This window comes from Ambystoma mexicanum, chromosome 11 (assembly GCF_040938575.1).
Source record: "Ambystoma mexicanum isolate Mex_15411 chromosome 11, UKY_AmexF1_1, whole genome shotgun sequence".
Lineage (NCBI taxonomy): Eukaryota > Metazoa > Chordata > Amphibia > Caudata > Ambystomatidae > Ambystoma > Ambystoma mexicanum.
Genome location: NC_090934.1, coordinates 927,721,070 through 927,734,707, shown reverse-complemented (window position 1 = coordinate 927,734,707; position 13,638 = coordinate 927,721,070). Strand labels below are relative to the sequence as shown.

Sequence of the window (13,638 nt, the reverse complement as noted above, 5' to 3'; positions counted from 1 at the left end):
AGGAAGGATAAACAGATGAGGGACAAAACAAACAATCTTACTAGACCTTGTGTCATTCAGATCGTGAAAAGCCAAGGCAGGCAGAAACACACGCGGTTGTGTTTGAAAACTCTGCAGTTTTTCTTTCCGAGTTTCTCAAGCTCCTCCTCCGAGCCAGAGGAGCCTGAGAAACTTGGAAAGAAAGAAAAAACGCAGCGTTTTCAAACACAATAATGTTGTATTTATGTTTGCGGTCGCTTCAAAAGTGACCGCAAACATAAATACAACGTTTTTAAAGCTGCGGTTTTATTTCTAAGTTTTCCGGGCCCCTCCAGCCCGGAAAACTTAGAAAAAAAACTGCAGCTAGTGTTTATTTTTATTTAAAAAATAGCACTTACCGAGATGCAGCTGCAGCTTTTCTGCCTGTAGTCTCCGGTCCCCGTCCTCCGCGTACAGCACCAATGAAGGAAAAGCCACCAAGTGGTAGCTTTTGTTTACTACAGCTGGCTGGCTTTTCCTTCATTAGTGCCGCAAAAGCAAAAGCCAGCACAGGCGGGCATCCATTTCACAAAATGGATGCGCCCATGTGCTTGCTTTTGCATTTTTTGAGCTTGAATAGCTCAATATTTTACATAGGAATGGAAAAAAAAAAGTGAGAGTATATTTTTTTAATATTGCCTATCTATTTTTGAAATAAAAATGTTAGGCGAACCATTCCTTTAATCATTGAAGCCACCAGGAGCCAGCGGAGAGATTTCAGGGCTGGGGAGATACGATCCCTAGGCTTGAGGTCAAGGACAAGTCTTGCAGTCCTGTTCTGGATTCATTGCAAAGGATGAAGAGTAGAGGCAGGCAGATTGAGAAAGACGATATTGCAGTAGTCCAGCCTAGAGAGTACGAGGGCATTGTACAGTGAGCTTCTGGGGGAAAGTGAGAAAAGGAAGAATACCTCTGAGAAGATGCAGCTGGTAGTGTGACTTCTTAGAGATGTCCGAGATCTGAGGAGAGAAGGACAGGGCGGAGTCTAAGATGACACCAAGGTTCTTAGCCTCGCAGGAAGGTGCGGGTGGAGGGCCCAGGGTGGGCGGCCAGAGTGCAAGAGGGAAAGTGGCAGCAAGAGTCCCAATGAGAAGGATCTCAGTCTTACTGGCATTAAGGCAGAGATCGTTGGAGGTACAATCGCGGATAGACAGTCAGGAATGAGCGAAAGATCAAAGGAGGCTGTGGGGAGCCGAGCGTCATCCGCATAACACTGAAAGTTAGAGCAGAAGGTAGAGTTGCGTGAGCCAGAGGGGCCAAGTAATGGTTGAATAGCCAGGGTGAGAGGTTAGAGCCCAGGGGAACTCCACAAGCAGAGCGAAAGGTGGCAGGGAGAAAGGACCCAAGTTGGGTTTGTGAAGGTCGATTGGAGAGAAAGGAGGTCAACCATGCTAGGGCCTGATCCGTTATGCCCAGGTTGTCACAGAGATGATGGATCAGGATGGCGTGGTTTGTTGGTATGGTGGAGTTTGTTTTGATGGACATCCTAGTTTTGAGGCAGGGAAACCCCTCTTAGAATAGATTATAGGGATATTGAGGATCTTTTTTATGCACAAATAAAAGTCTATAACCACCAACATGCCACCTTTGTGTCAGCTTCTCTCTTCAACACCCTTGCAGAAGGTTCTACTGCGCTCGGCCTACTCCACCTTGGGTGCAAAGCTCTATGAACTACAGCTAGGTTCTGCGTACAGTCCGGCATAGCAGCCGCATTCACTTAGACATGGCATCCTGGACTGTGCATTTGCTGTTGATGTGATGTCTTGCGCTACAAGTCTCTTCTAGCAGTTCGACTTTTGCCATAATTGTTGATTCTAAAATTGTGTGCAACTCATCACAATATCAGCGTTGTGTGTGTGTCTGTGTGGGCAGTGGACTACCAATGGCAAGCATCTGATGCGCTCTGAGACCATGGACACATTGGTAAGGCCCTAAACAAATTTCAAATAACATGCACTCTATTCTGTATGCACACGCAGCTGGCACCAGTTATCTGGCCTTGAATGGCTTTTAGCGAAGGTAATTCCCAAATATGACCTCACAAGTGAATATGCTTTACCATATCTTTGACCTATTACACAATATTACGTACGGTAATTTGCAAAGAATACAGCAGAGTCCAATGAAAAATTCAGTCCAGCTGTCACAGTCTCTCACATCGCAAGCCACGCTGTGCCCAAACACACTTTTCTATAACATTGCAACACAAGTCATCGCTCCTAATAATCGAACAGTTGTTTAAATTATATCTACTATCTTTGCGCAATGTGATGCTCCATTTTTCATGTTTGTTCAGACTATGGTCTGCAGAAGGGCCATTTTGCCTATAGTGCTTCTGAGCCATAACAAACAGTATACACTGTACAAATATCATATAACATAAAAAATAAATTGGGAGCCCCTGCCTCAAATAGGGAGGGTTGGCATGTATGCTTTCCATCCATGTACCGTACATTCCATCTCCATCGGTACATTCTTCCAAACATCCGACAGTACCTCACATCTTTTGCCTTTGTCCATCAACATTCAGGGATACACTAATCTGTTTCTTCTTTAAAGTGCTCCTAATATGAATCACGAAAACAGGATACACTGTGCTAGGTTAACGTAATGTGACAGTTTGGGTAGGTATGGAAAGCAATTGCTAGGACCAGCCGTAGTGGTATTGACTACCCATTGGTGGTAGCAGGTGCAAAATGGTGCGAGTACCTGGGCTGGGCATCTAATAGCAGTGCCTGGCAAAAGCTTAAAACGTATGCAAAAGCCAAAAATATTGGCTTTGCCAATGCTTGTTTTTAACAGGACTTCAGTGAAAGACAGACAGGCCGATTCATGGAATAATTAGCGCGGCGCAAGTGGGCAAAAACGTGCGAATCGCAGTGGAATAGCGGAAATCGCAGTGCAAGTGCGAAAATCGCACGAAAAGCAGCGCACATCGATTCATGGAAGGCCGTGCACGAGAAAACCAGCGGATGTGCGATAAAAAAGTGCGCAGCGCACGTTGGCGCACAGGCCATCTAACAGCGTGCGCCAGGTCACAGCGAAAATCGCACAGGCCACAGCGAAAATCGCACATAGCGCGGCGCACGCAACAAAAGTAAGCGGAACACGGGCGTAACACTCGGAATGGGGAACAACTTGCCAAAACGTGGGCGTCACGGGGGAAGTACAGGGCACAAGTGCGCGGAACGCCCACACGCTCGCCTACAACACGTATTCATGGAATAGAATAGGGCAAAAAAGCGCACGGTCAAACCAGCGCACAGGCACAAACACGACCGCCACAAGAAAGCAGGCGGTAGCGTCTCTGCGGCTGTAAGAAATGTGCGCCAAAAGGTGCGCCAACAAATAGCACCTATATACTGCCATGATGAATGTCCCATACAGTGGCCCTCCAGGACAAATGACGTGCAAAGGGGTACCCACAAACACGGACACCCGCTGACAAAAAATACGTGTGCGTGTATACCGGGGTGCGCGGAAAGTCTCACATGAGTTTTTTGTCCGGGTACGTGTATATCAGGGGTGCGCGTGAATTTCCACACGCGATCTCAGCAAGGTATGTGTATTTCAGGGGTGCGCGGGAAGTTCCACACGCGATTGGCCCAGTGCGAGCAGGGTACGTGTATTTCAGGGGTGCGCGGGAAGTTCCACACGCGATTACAGCAAGGTATGTGTATTTCAGGGGTGCGCGGGAAGTTCCACACGCGATTGGGCCAGTGCGAGCAGGGTACGTGTATTTCAGGGGTGCGCGGGAAGTTCCACACGCGATCTCAGCAAGGTATGTGTATTTCAGGGGTGCGCGGGAAGTTCCACACGCGATTGGCCCAGTGCGAGCAGGGTACGTGTATATCAGGGGTGCGCGGGAAGTTCCACACGCGATTTCATCAGGGTACGTGTATTTCAGGGGTGCGCGGGAAGTTCCACACGCGATTGGGCCAGTGCGAGCAGGGTACGTGTATTTCAGGGGTGCGCGGGAAGTTCCACACGCGATCTCAGCAAGGTATGTGTATTTCAGGGGTGCGCGGGAAGTTCCACACGCGATTGGCCCAGTGCGAGCAGGGTACATGTATTTCAGGGGTGCGCGGGAAGTTCCACACGCGATTTCATCAGGGTACGTGTATTTCAGGGGTGCGCGGGAAGTTCCACACGCAATTTCAGCAAGGTATGTGTATTTCAGGGGTGCGCGGGAAGTTCCACACGCGATTTCATCAGGGTACGTGTATTTCAGGGGTGTGCGGGAAGTTCCACACGCGATTGGCCCAGTGCGAGCAGGGTACGTGTATTTCAGGGGTGCGCGGGAAGTTCCACACGCGATTTCAGCAAGGCAGGTGTATTTCAGGGGTGCGCGGGAAGTTCCACACACGATTACAGCAGGGTATGTGTATTTCAGGGGTTCTGGGGAGTACCACACGTGAATTGGCCGTGTGGGCCCTCCCAGGTGTACGCTCCACAACCACCACGGACCCTGCAGGCAGCCCACACCACGGGGGGACTACCCTGCACCCATGCTCATGTCCCGCAGGCAGCCCATCCACCATGGTCATGCCCCCCAGCCAACCCACATGTCACCTTGCACAACTGATCAACAATGCATGTCTCCCACCACCCCCACCCCCCAGCCACCAGGGGCAGCCCCCACCAGGCCCCCACTCATGTCCCCCTGCACCCCCACCCCCCAGGGTCACCCTCCACCAGGCCCCCACTCATGTCTCCCACCACCCCCACCCCCCTGCCACCAGGGGCAGCCTCCACCAGGCTCCCACTCATGTCCCCCTGCACCCCCACCCCCCTGCCACCATGGCCACCCTCCACCAGGCCCCCACTCATGTCTCCCACCCCCCCACCCCCCAGCATCCAGGGTCACCCTCCACCAGGCCCCCACTCATGTCTACCACCACCCCCACCCCCAGCCACCAGGGGCAGCCTCCACCAGGCCCCCACTCATGTCCCCCTGCACCACCACCCCCAGCATCCAAGGTCACCCTCCACCAGGCCCCCACTCATGTCTCCCACCACCCCCACCCCCCAGCCACCAGGGTCACCCTCCACCAGGCCCCCACTCATGTCTCCCACCACCCCCACCCCCCTGCCACGAGGGGCAGCCTCCACCAGGCTCCCACTCATGTCCCCCTGCACCCCCACCCCCCAGCATCCAGGGTCACCCTCCACCAGGCCCCCACTCATGTCTCCCACCACCCCCACCCCCCAGCCACCAGGGGCAGCCTCCACCAGGCCCCCACTCATGTCTCCCACCACCCCCACCCCCCAGCCACCAGGGGCAGCCTCCAGCAGGCCCCCACTCATGTCTCCCACCACCCCCACCCCCTGCCACCATGGCCACCCTCCACCAGGCCCCCACTCATGTCTCCCACCACCCCCACCCCCCAGCATCCAGGGTCACCCTCCACCAGGCCCCCACTCATGTCTCCCACCACCCCCACCCCCCAGCCACCAGGGGCAGCCTCCACCAGGCCCCCACTCATGTCCCCCTGCACCCCCACCCCCCAGCATCCAGGGTCACCCTCCACCAGGCCCCCACTCATGTCTCCCACCACCCCCACCCCCCAGCCACCAGGGTCACCCTCCACCAGGCCCCCACTCATGTCTCCCACCACCCCCACCCCCCTGCCACCAGGGGCAGCCTCCACCAGGCTCCCACTCATGTCCCCCTGCACCCTCACCCCCCAGCATCCAGGGTCACCCTCCACCAGGCCCCCACTCATGTCTCCCACCATCCCCACCCCCCAGCAGTGCAGGGGCAGCCTCCAGCAGGCCCCCACTCATGTCTCCCACCACCCCCACCCCCCAGCCACCAGGGGCAGCCTCCACCAGGCCCCCACTCATGTCCCCCTGCACCCCCACCCCCCAGCATCCAGGGTCACCCTCCACCAGGCCCCCACTCATGTCTCCAACCACCCCCACCCCCCAGCCACCAGGGGCAGCCTCCACCAGGCCCCCACTCATGTCTCCCACCACCCCCACCCCCCAGCATCCAGGGTCACCCTCCACCAGGCCCCCACTCATGTCTCCCACCACCCCCACCCCCACTCCCCAGCCACCAGGGGCAGCCTCCACCAGGCCCCCACTCATGTCTCCCACCACCCCCACCCCCCTGCCACCAGGGGCAGCCTCCACCAGGCTCCCACTCATGTCCCCCTGCACCCCCACCCCCCAGCATCCAGGGTCACCCTCCACCAGGCCCCCACTCATGTCTCCCACCACCCCCACCCCCCAGCCACCAGGGGCAGCCTCCACCAGGCCCCCACTCATGTCCCCCTGCACCCCCACCCCCCAGCATCCAGGGTCACCCTCCACCAGGCCCCCACTCATGTCTCCCACCACCCCCACCCCCCAGCCACCAGGGGCAGCCTCCAGCAGGCCCCCACTCATGTCTCCCACCACCCCCACCCCCCAGCATCCAGGGTCACCCTCCACCAGGCCCCCACTCATGTCTCCCACCACCCCCACCCCCCAGTCACCAGGGGCAGCCTCCAGCAGGCCCCCACTCATGTCCCCCTGCACCCCCACCCCCCAGCAGTGCAGGGTCAGCTTCCACCAGGCCCCCACTCATGTCTCCCACCACTCCCACCCCCCAGCAGTGCAGGGTCAGCTTCCACCAGGCCCCCACTCATGTCTCCCACCACCCCCACCCCCCAGAATCCAGGGTCACCCTCCACCAGGCCCCCACTCATGTCTCCCACCACCCCCATCCCCCAGCCACCAGGGTCACCCTCCACCAGGCCCCCACTCATGTCTCCCACCACCCCCACCCCCCAGGGGCAGCCTCCACCAGGCCCCCACTCATGTCCCCCTGCACCCCCACCCCCCAGCATCCAGGATCACCCTCCACCAGGCCCCCACTCATGTCTCCCACTACCCCCACCCCCCAGCCACCAGGGGCAGCCTCCAGCAGGCCCCCACTCATGTCTCCCACCACCCCCACCCCCCAGCAGTGCAGGGGCAGCCTCCACCAGGCCCCCACTCATGTCTCCCACCACCCCCACCCCCCAGCAGTGCAGGGGCAGCCTCCAGCAGGCCCCCACTCATGTTTCCCTGCACCACCACCCCCAGCATCCAGGGTCACCCTCCACCAGGCCCCCACTCATGTCTCCCACCACCCCCACCCCCCAGCCACCAGGGTCACCCTCCACCAGGCCCCCACTCATGTCTCCCACCACCCCCACCCCCCTGCCACGAGGGGCAGCCTCCACCAGGCTCCCACTCATGTCCCCCTGCACCCCCACCCCCCAGCATCCAGGGTCACCCTCCACCAGGCCCCCACTCATGTCTCCCACCACCCCCACCCCCCAGCCACCAGGGGCAGCCTCCACCAGGCCCCCACTCATGTCCCCCTGCACCCCCACCCCCCAGCATCCAGGGTCACCCTCCACCAGGCCCCCACTCATGTCTCCCACCACCCCCACGCCACCAGGGTCACCCTCCACCAGGCCCCCACTCATGTCTCCCACCACCCCCACCCCCCTGCCACCAGGGGCAGCCTCCACCAGGCTCCCACTCATGTCCCCCTGCACCCTCACCCCCCAGCATCCAGGGTCACCCTCCACCAGGCCCCCACTCATGTCTCCCACCATCCCCACCCCCCAGCAGTGCAGGGGCAGCCTCCAGCAGGCCCCCACTCATGTCTCCCACCACCCCCACCCCCCAGCCACCAGGGGCAGCCTCCACCAGGCCCCCACTCATGTCCCCCTGCACCCCCACCCCCCAGCATCCAGGGTCACCCTCCACCAGGCCCCCACTCATGTCTCCAACCACCCCCACCCCCCAGCCACCAGGGGCAGCCTCCACCAGGCCCCCACTCATGTCTCCCACCACCCCCACCCCCCAGCATCCAGGGTCACCCTCCACCAGGCCCCCACTCATGTCTCCCACCACCCCCACCCCCACCCCCACCCCCCAGCCACCAGGGGCAGCCTCCACCAGGCCCCCACTCATGTCTCCCACCACCCCCACCCCCCTGCCACCAGGGGCAGCCTCCACCAGGCTCCCACTCATGTCCCCCTGCACCCCCACCCCCCAGCATCCAGGGTCACCCTCCACCAGGCCCCCACTCATGTCTCCCACCACCCCCACCCCCCAGCCACCAGGGGCAGCCTCCACCAGGCCCCCACTCATGTCCCCCTGCACCCCCACCCCCCAGCATCCAGGGTCACCCTCCACCAGGCCCCCACTCATGTCTCCCACCACCCCCACCCCCCAGCCACCAGGGGCAGCCTCCAGCAGGCCCCCACTCATGTCTCCCACCACCCCCACCCCCCAGCATCCAGGGTCACCCTCCACCAGGCCCCCACTCATGTCTCCCACCACCCCCACCCCCCAGTCACCAGGGGCAGCCTCCAGCAGGCCCCCACTCATGTCCCCCTGCACCCCCACCCCCCAGCAGTGCAGGGTCAGCTTCCACCAGGCCCCCACTCATGTCTCCCACCACTCCCACCCCCCAGCAGTGCAGGGTCAGCTTCCACCAGGCCCCCACTCATGTCTCCCACCACCCCCACCCCCCAGAATCCAGGGTCACCCTCCACCAGGCCCCCACTCATGTCTCCCACCACCCCCACCCCCCAGCCACCAGGGTCACCCTCCACCAGGCCCCCACTCATGTCTCCCACCACCCCCACCCCCCAGGGGCAGCCTCCACCAGGCCCCCACTCATGTCCCCCTGCACCCCCACCCCCCAGCATCCAGGATCACCCTCCACCAGGCCCCCACTCATGTCTCCCACTACCCCCACCCCCCAGCCACCAGGGGCAGCCTCCAGCAGGCCCCCACTCATGTCTCCCACCACCCCCACCCCCCAGCAGTGCAGGGGCAGCCTCCACCAGGCCCCCACTCATGTCTCCCACCACCCCCACCCCCCAGCAGTGCAGGGGCAGCCTCCAGCAGGCCCCCACTCATGTCTCCCACCACCCCCACCCCCCAGCAGTGCAGGGGCAGCCCCCACCAGGTCCTCACAATCCCCAATCATGTGCGTAATGGTCAGCCTCCACAGCCAAAAAGCCCTACCAAGTAACCCATTCACCCACATGGAAATGGAAATCACATGTTACACCCCCAATGTTCATGAAGCTAATGAACCCATGTCTGTCACACACAATGGTTGCAATTGAATGGGAAAACACCCAACATGACATGCATGAAACCAATGAGATGAAACCACACAGTGAAGTATGGAAACAAAATTGTATAGAAAAAAATAAAGAATGCTAAAGAAAGAAAACAAATTACAATGTGAATGAGAAAAAAAGAAAAGCTGCATGTCCGTATGAAAACACAAAACGGCAAATCAGAATCCCAAAAATTTTTGTCCAAAGTCAAATGTAAAAAAATCTCCATGCAAGGAATAACTATGTAAAAAAATACCAAGGGTCCATGAGCCCAACTGAACAAAGGAAACCTACTAAAAAACCTACCTAAAAATCAACTATATACAAAAAGTGGAGCAGTGTCCGTCGACTCCAAATCATAATAAGAAAGAAAGGAAACCTAAAACTAAAGAACTATATACAAAGGCGGCGGGCAAGTCCAGCGGCTCACTCCGTGGTGTCCCGGGCCAGGGCATCATGGCCTCAGGGCCCTCCGCATGGAGTTCTCTGCCCTGAACATTGTGAGCCGCGCCTCTTCCGCCCGCCGCCGCTCCGCACCTATGGCGTGGCCCAACCACTGCCAAACGGAAGACACTCTCTGTCCTGGGTCCCCCTGCCCTCCGGCCGATGCCTGCCCCTCCGATGTCGAAAGCCCCGAGCCTTCATGGCTCCCACCATGTTGCTGCTGCTGCTGCTCTGCCTCTGCCCGTGCACTGCCTCCTGCTGCCTGCACATCCTCCGCCGGCTGGGGTGCAGTTGTTGATGTGGCCACCTCTGCTGGACCTCCGACTCCCGACTGTGGCAGGGATGCCTCCTCCACCAGCCTGGCCGCACCGTCAGAGGCAGCTCCACAGGGCACCCAGGTGACTGATGGGTGGGAAGATGGCACAGAGGACGACTGGCGCGTAGGGGGTCCAGTTGAGGAGGGGGTCGGAGCAAGCCCCATCAGACGGAGGAATCCGGCCTGGGTGACCTGTCCCAGCAGGCTGACGTGGTCAACGAGACATTCGAGATGACGTGCAGTCTCTCCATGAAAAGACTGCAGGTCACCTCGCATGGCCCGTTGACGCAACGCTACACCAGCCAGGACAGGCTCAACCCGTACCTGGATGGCCACGTCCGCAGCCAGAGGAATGCCAGTTGACGTCAGCTCATCCCCTGCCTGAAAACGAGTCTGGACGTAGGCATCCCTGCTGGTGCAAGATGATGCAGGGACAGGATCGGGGACAGGATTGCACACAGGCACCTCCGCGGCGGCCTGTGCTGCCTCCTGTCCCTGGTCCTGCACTGCACCACTATCACCAGTGGGATCCCCACCTCCAGACCCCGTCCCTGGTGCTTGCACGGCCTCCTCCTCCACCAAACCCCCCACCAACCTGGATGACTCTGTGCCATCTTCCCCTGTTGGGCCCTGTGGGGTCCCAGCTGCCCCTTCTGCTGCCGAGGAGTCCAACTGCAACCTCCGCCTTTTGGACCTCCCCCCGGCAGCTGCGGCCTGGGACGCGGCACCGAACTCCTCACTCCCCGACGAGATGACAACACGGGAGGGGAGCCGGGCCTTGCGTCTCCGGCTGGCGGTCGGATCCCCGCCGCTGTGCTCCACAGCACCTTCTCCGCCCTCTTCATCAGTTGACGCTGCAGACAGGGAGAAACAAAACACAGGCATCAGGGCACTGTACAATGGACACATACACACATGACAGTTGCACATGAGTGGCATAGGCAAACCTCAGACATGGCATCACAATCCCCAACACACATGTCATTGCAACTCGCACACATGAGCCATACCACAGCCATATCGCAACTGCCACCACCATCCCTACACATACAACAGCATCAGCAGCCAAAGGGGAGCCAGACATCACACGCAACACAGGAAGTGCACCACACATGTACACACACCACCACACTTGCATGCATGTCTACACCTCTGCCAAGTGTCGCACTGTTCAGACGGGCATCCATGTCACAACTGCCAATCAGGCTTCCACATACCGCTGTCACATGCATCCATGTTGCATCACTGTTGCACCCTTGTCAAATACACACACATGCACATGTACACAGTGCTCATACATGCAGCCGAAAAAACATACATGCCCGACATCACGGACATGTCTACTTACATACACATTCATCCAAACATGTGTGCACGCACAACTGCATTTGCCATGCAAGCCCACACACACAAGCACCATCCATGTCTCACACATTACAGCCCTCGCATGTGTCAGCCCCACGGCCCTGTACACCCCCACCCATACAAACAGATGTGCAACCTGCACAATACCGAATAATCACCACACGCACTGCTCACAATCAGGATGCATGTACACTCACCGCTCGACTCCAGACGGGTCTGCTTCTCTAGGACCTGGACGTGGAGCGCTGGGGATATGCATTCCAGGACCCCCATCTGTTCTTCCGACAAGTGGCCCCGGCGCCACTTGGCATCCGCTGCCTTCAAGAGGCGCCGGGCCTTGTTCAGGGTCCTGGACCTGAAGTCCTCCCAGCGCTTCCTGACATGTTGTAAGTCCCGGACTGCCACCCCCTCCGCGTTGATGGCAATCACGATGTCAGTCCAGATCCGAGTCCGTCCTTCCTTGTCGGCGCGGGAACTTCCGAAGAGGGCATCATACTGCCCCAGGACTTGCTCCACCAGGACACCAACTTCGGTGGCACTGAAGCTGGTGCCCCTCTGCCTCTCTGGCCGGGGGGTTGTCAGTGGTCACAGATGGTGTTTGCCCCGACATGACAACCCCAGAGGCAGGAGTGGGTGGGCAACTGGGTCCTGGGGCTGGGCTGTGGAGCGATGGAATTCCAGTCAGGAGTCTTCGGTTCCAGCAGGGGTGGTCACAGCAACAGCACCCCTGGCTGATGTGCAGGCAGCAAATGGCAGTGCACGTGGGCAGCAGGCAGTAGCAGATGGCAAGTGGGAGCGTGCTCGGGGCTCTGGGGGGCAGTAGTTCGGCCTTCTGGGCAGGAGCGTGGTCTTCCGTGTGCTTACGCGTGGCCAGCTTGGTACGGAGTGATTTGGCACGTGAAAATCCTGCACGTCAGCGTGAAAATCGAGGAAAGGCCCTTAGCGCGTCAGCACGCATACGCGAATCTATTGGACCAAAGGCCCTCAGCGCGTAAGCGCGTCTGTGACGTGACCCGCACGGGTGTTTCCCACACAGCACGTGATGACAGAGCACACGTGGAAAGACTGCACGTCAGAGTGTCATCGCGTGTAATAGGACAAAAGTGCGCGTACACGCGATTGGCCTATGTACGTGTATATCAGGGGTGCGCGGACACTTACACACGCAAGTACGTCAGCGCACCTGTATCCCGGGGTGCGCGGAAATTTCCACACGCTATTGGACTGGGTACTGGATTACAGGGGTGCGCGGGACACACGCTCGCCTACAACACGCGCAACTCATTAATTTGTGCGCTAACAAAATTAACTAGCTCAGACCCAGGATGAACATACCGTTCCTAGCAGCAGTGGGCGTGGCCTACCAAAGGAGGAGGAGGAGGTTAGTCAGGGCCAGAATATTCACACCCAGAACCAGCCTTTTCGGGATGCCTGATGACCAGGTGCATGGGAGGTACAGGTTTCCACCACACATCATACTGGACCTAGTGAGTGAGTGGGAGGATGACCTCACATCACCCACCCTGTGCTCGCAAGCACTCAGCCCCCTGGAGAAGGTCCTCAATGTACTGCACTTCTTAGCCACTGGATCATTTCAGCGGACAAGTGCCATTGTGGGTGGTGTATCACAGGCCACCCAGTCACGCTGCCTACACCAGGTCTTGAACATCATCACTGCACGCCCATCAGTCCGCAGGCACATATACCTGCCCAGAACCCCTGCAGAAAGGCATGCTGCCGCCCTGGATTTCTACGCTGTGGCACGATTCCCCAAAGTGCTAGGTGCCATCGACTGCACCCATGTCGCTCTACGTCCCCCCAGGGCATCTGAGCACATCTATAGGAACCGCAAGCACTGGCATTCCATCAACGTGCAGGTAGTATGTAATGCCAAGGGAATCATCACCTCAGTATATGCCAACTATCCCGGGTCAACCCACGACAGCTTCATTTATCGAATGTCCACCCTAAGCCGGGACCTAGAAGCTGGGCGGCATGGCGATACATGGCTGCTTGGTGAGTATGAATGCCACTGCACATGCATGCATGTCAGATACTGAGCAAGGTCACAACCCCACCAATGATACCAATCACCACCTCCACAGGGGACAGTGCCTACCCTCTCAGCCCCCACATGATGACGCCAATTCGGAACCCCACCACGCCACCCCAGGTAAGATATAACGCAGCCCACATTACAACCCGGGGCATAGTGGAGCGCACATTCGGAGTGCTGAAGTCACGCTTTCGCTCCCTTGACCGTTCTGGCGGGCAGCTGTTGTACGCTCCCCCAGTAGTGTGCAGGATCATAGTGGCAGCATGTGTCCTGCACAACGTTGCAACACGCCGGGGCCTGGCCGTGGACATGGTGGT

General features: G+C 58.7%; 1 protein-coding gene across 4 annotated transcripts in view; it reads right to left on the bottom strand.

Moving 5' to 3' along the window:
* The window catches only part of PIDD1 (p53-induced death domain protein 1), a 602,358-nt gene that overhangs the window by 340,524 nt on the left and 248,196 nt on the right, over positions 1-13,638 (bottom strand). The gene's annotated exons all lie outside the window — the stretch shown is intronic.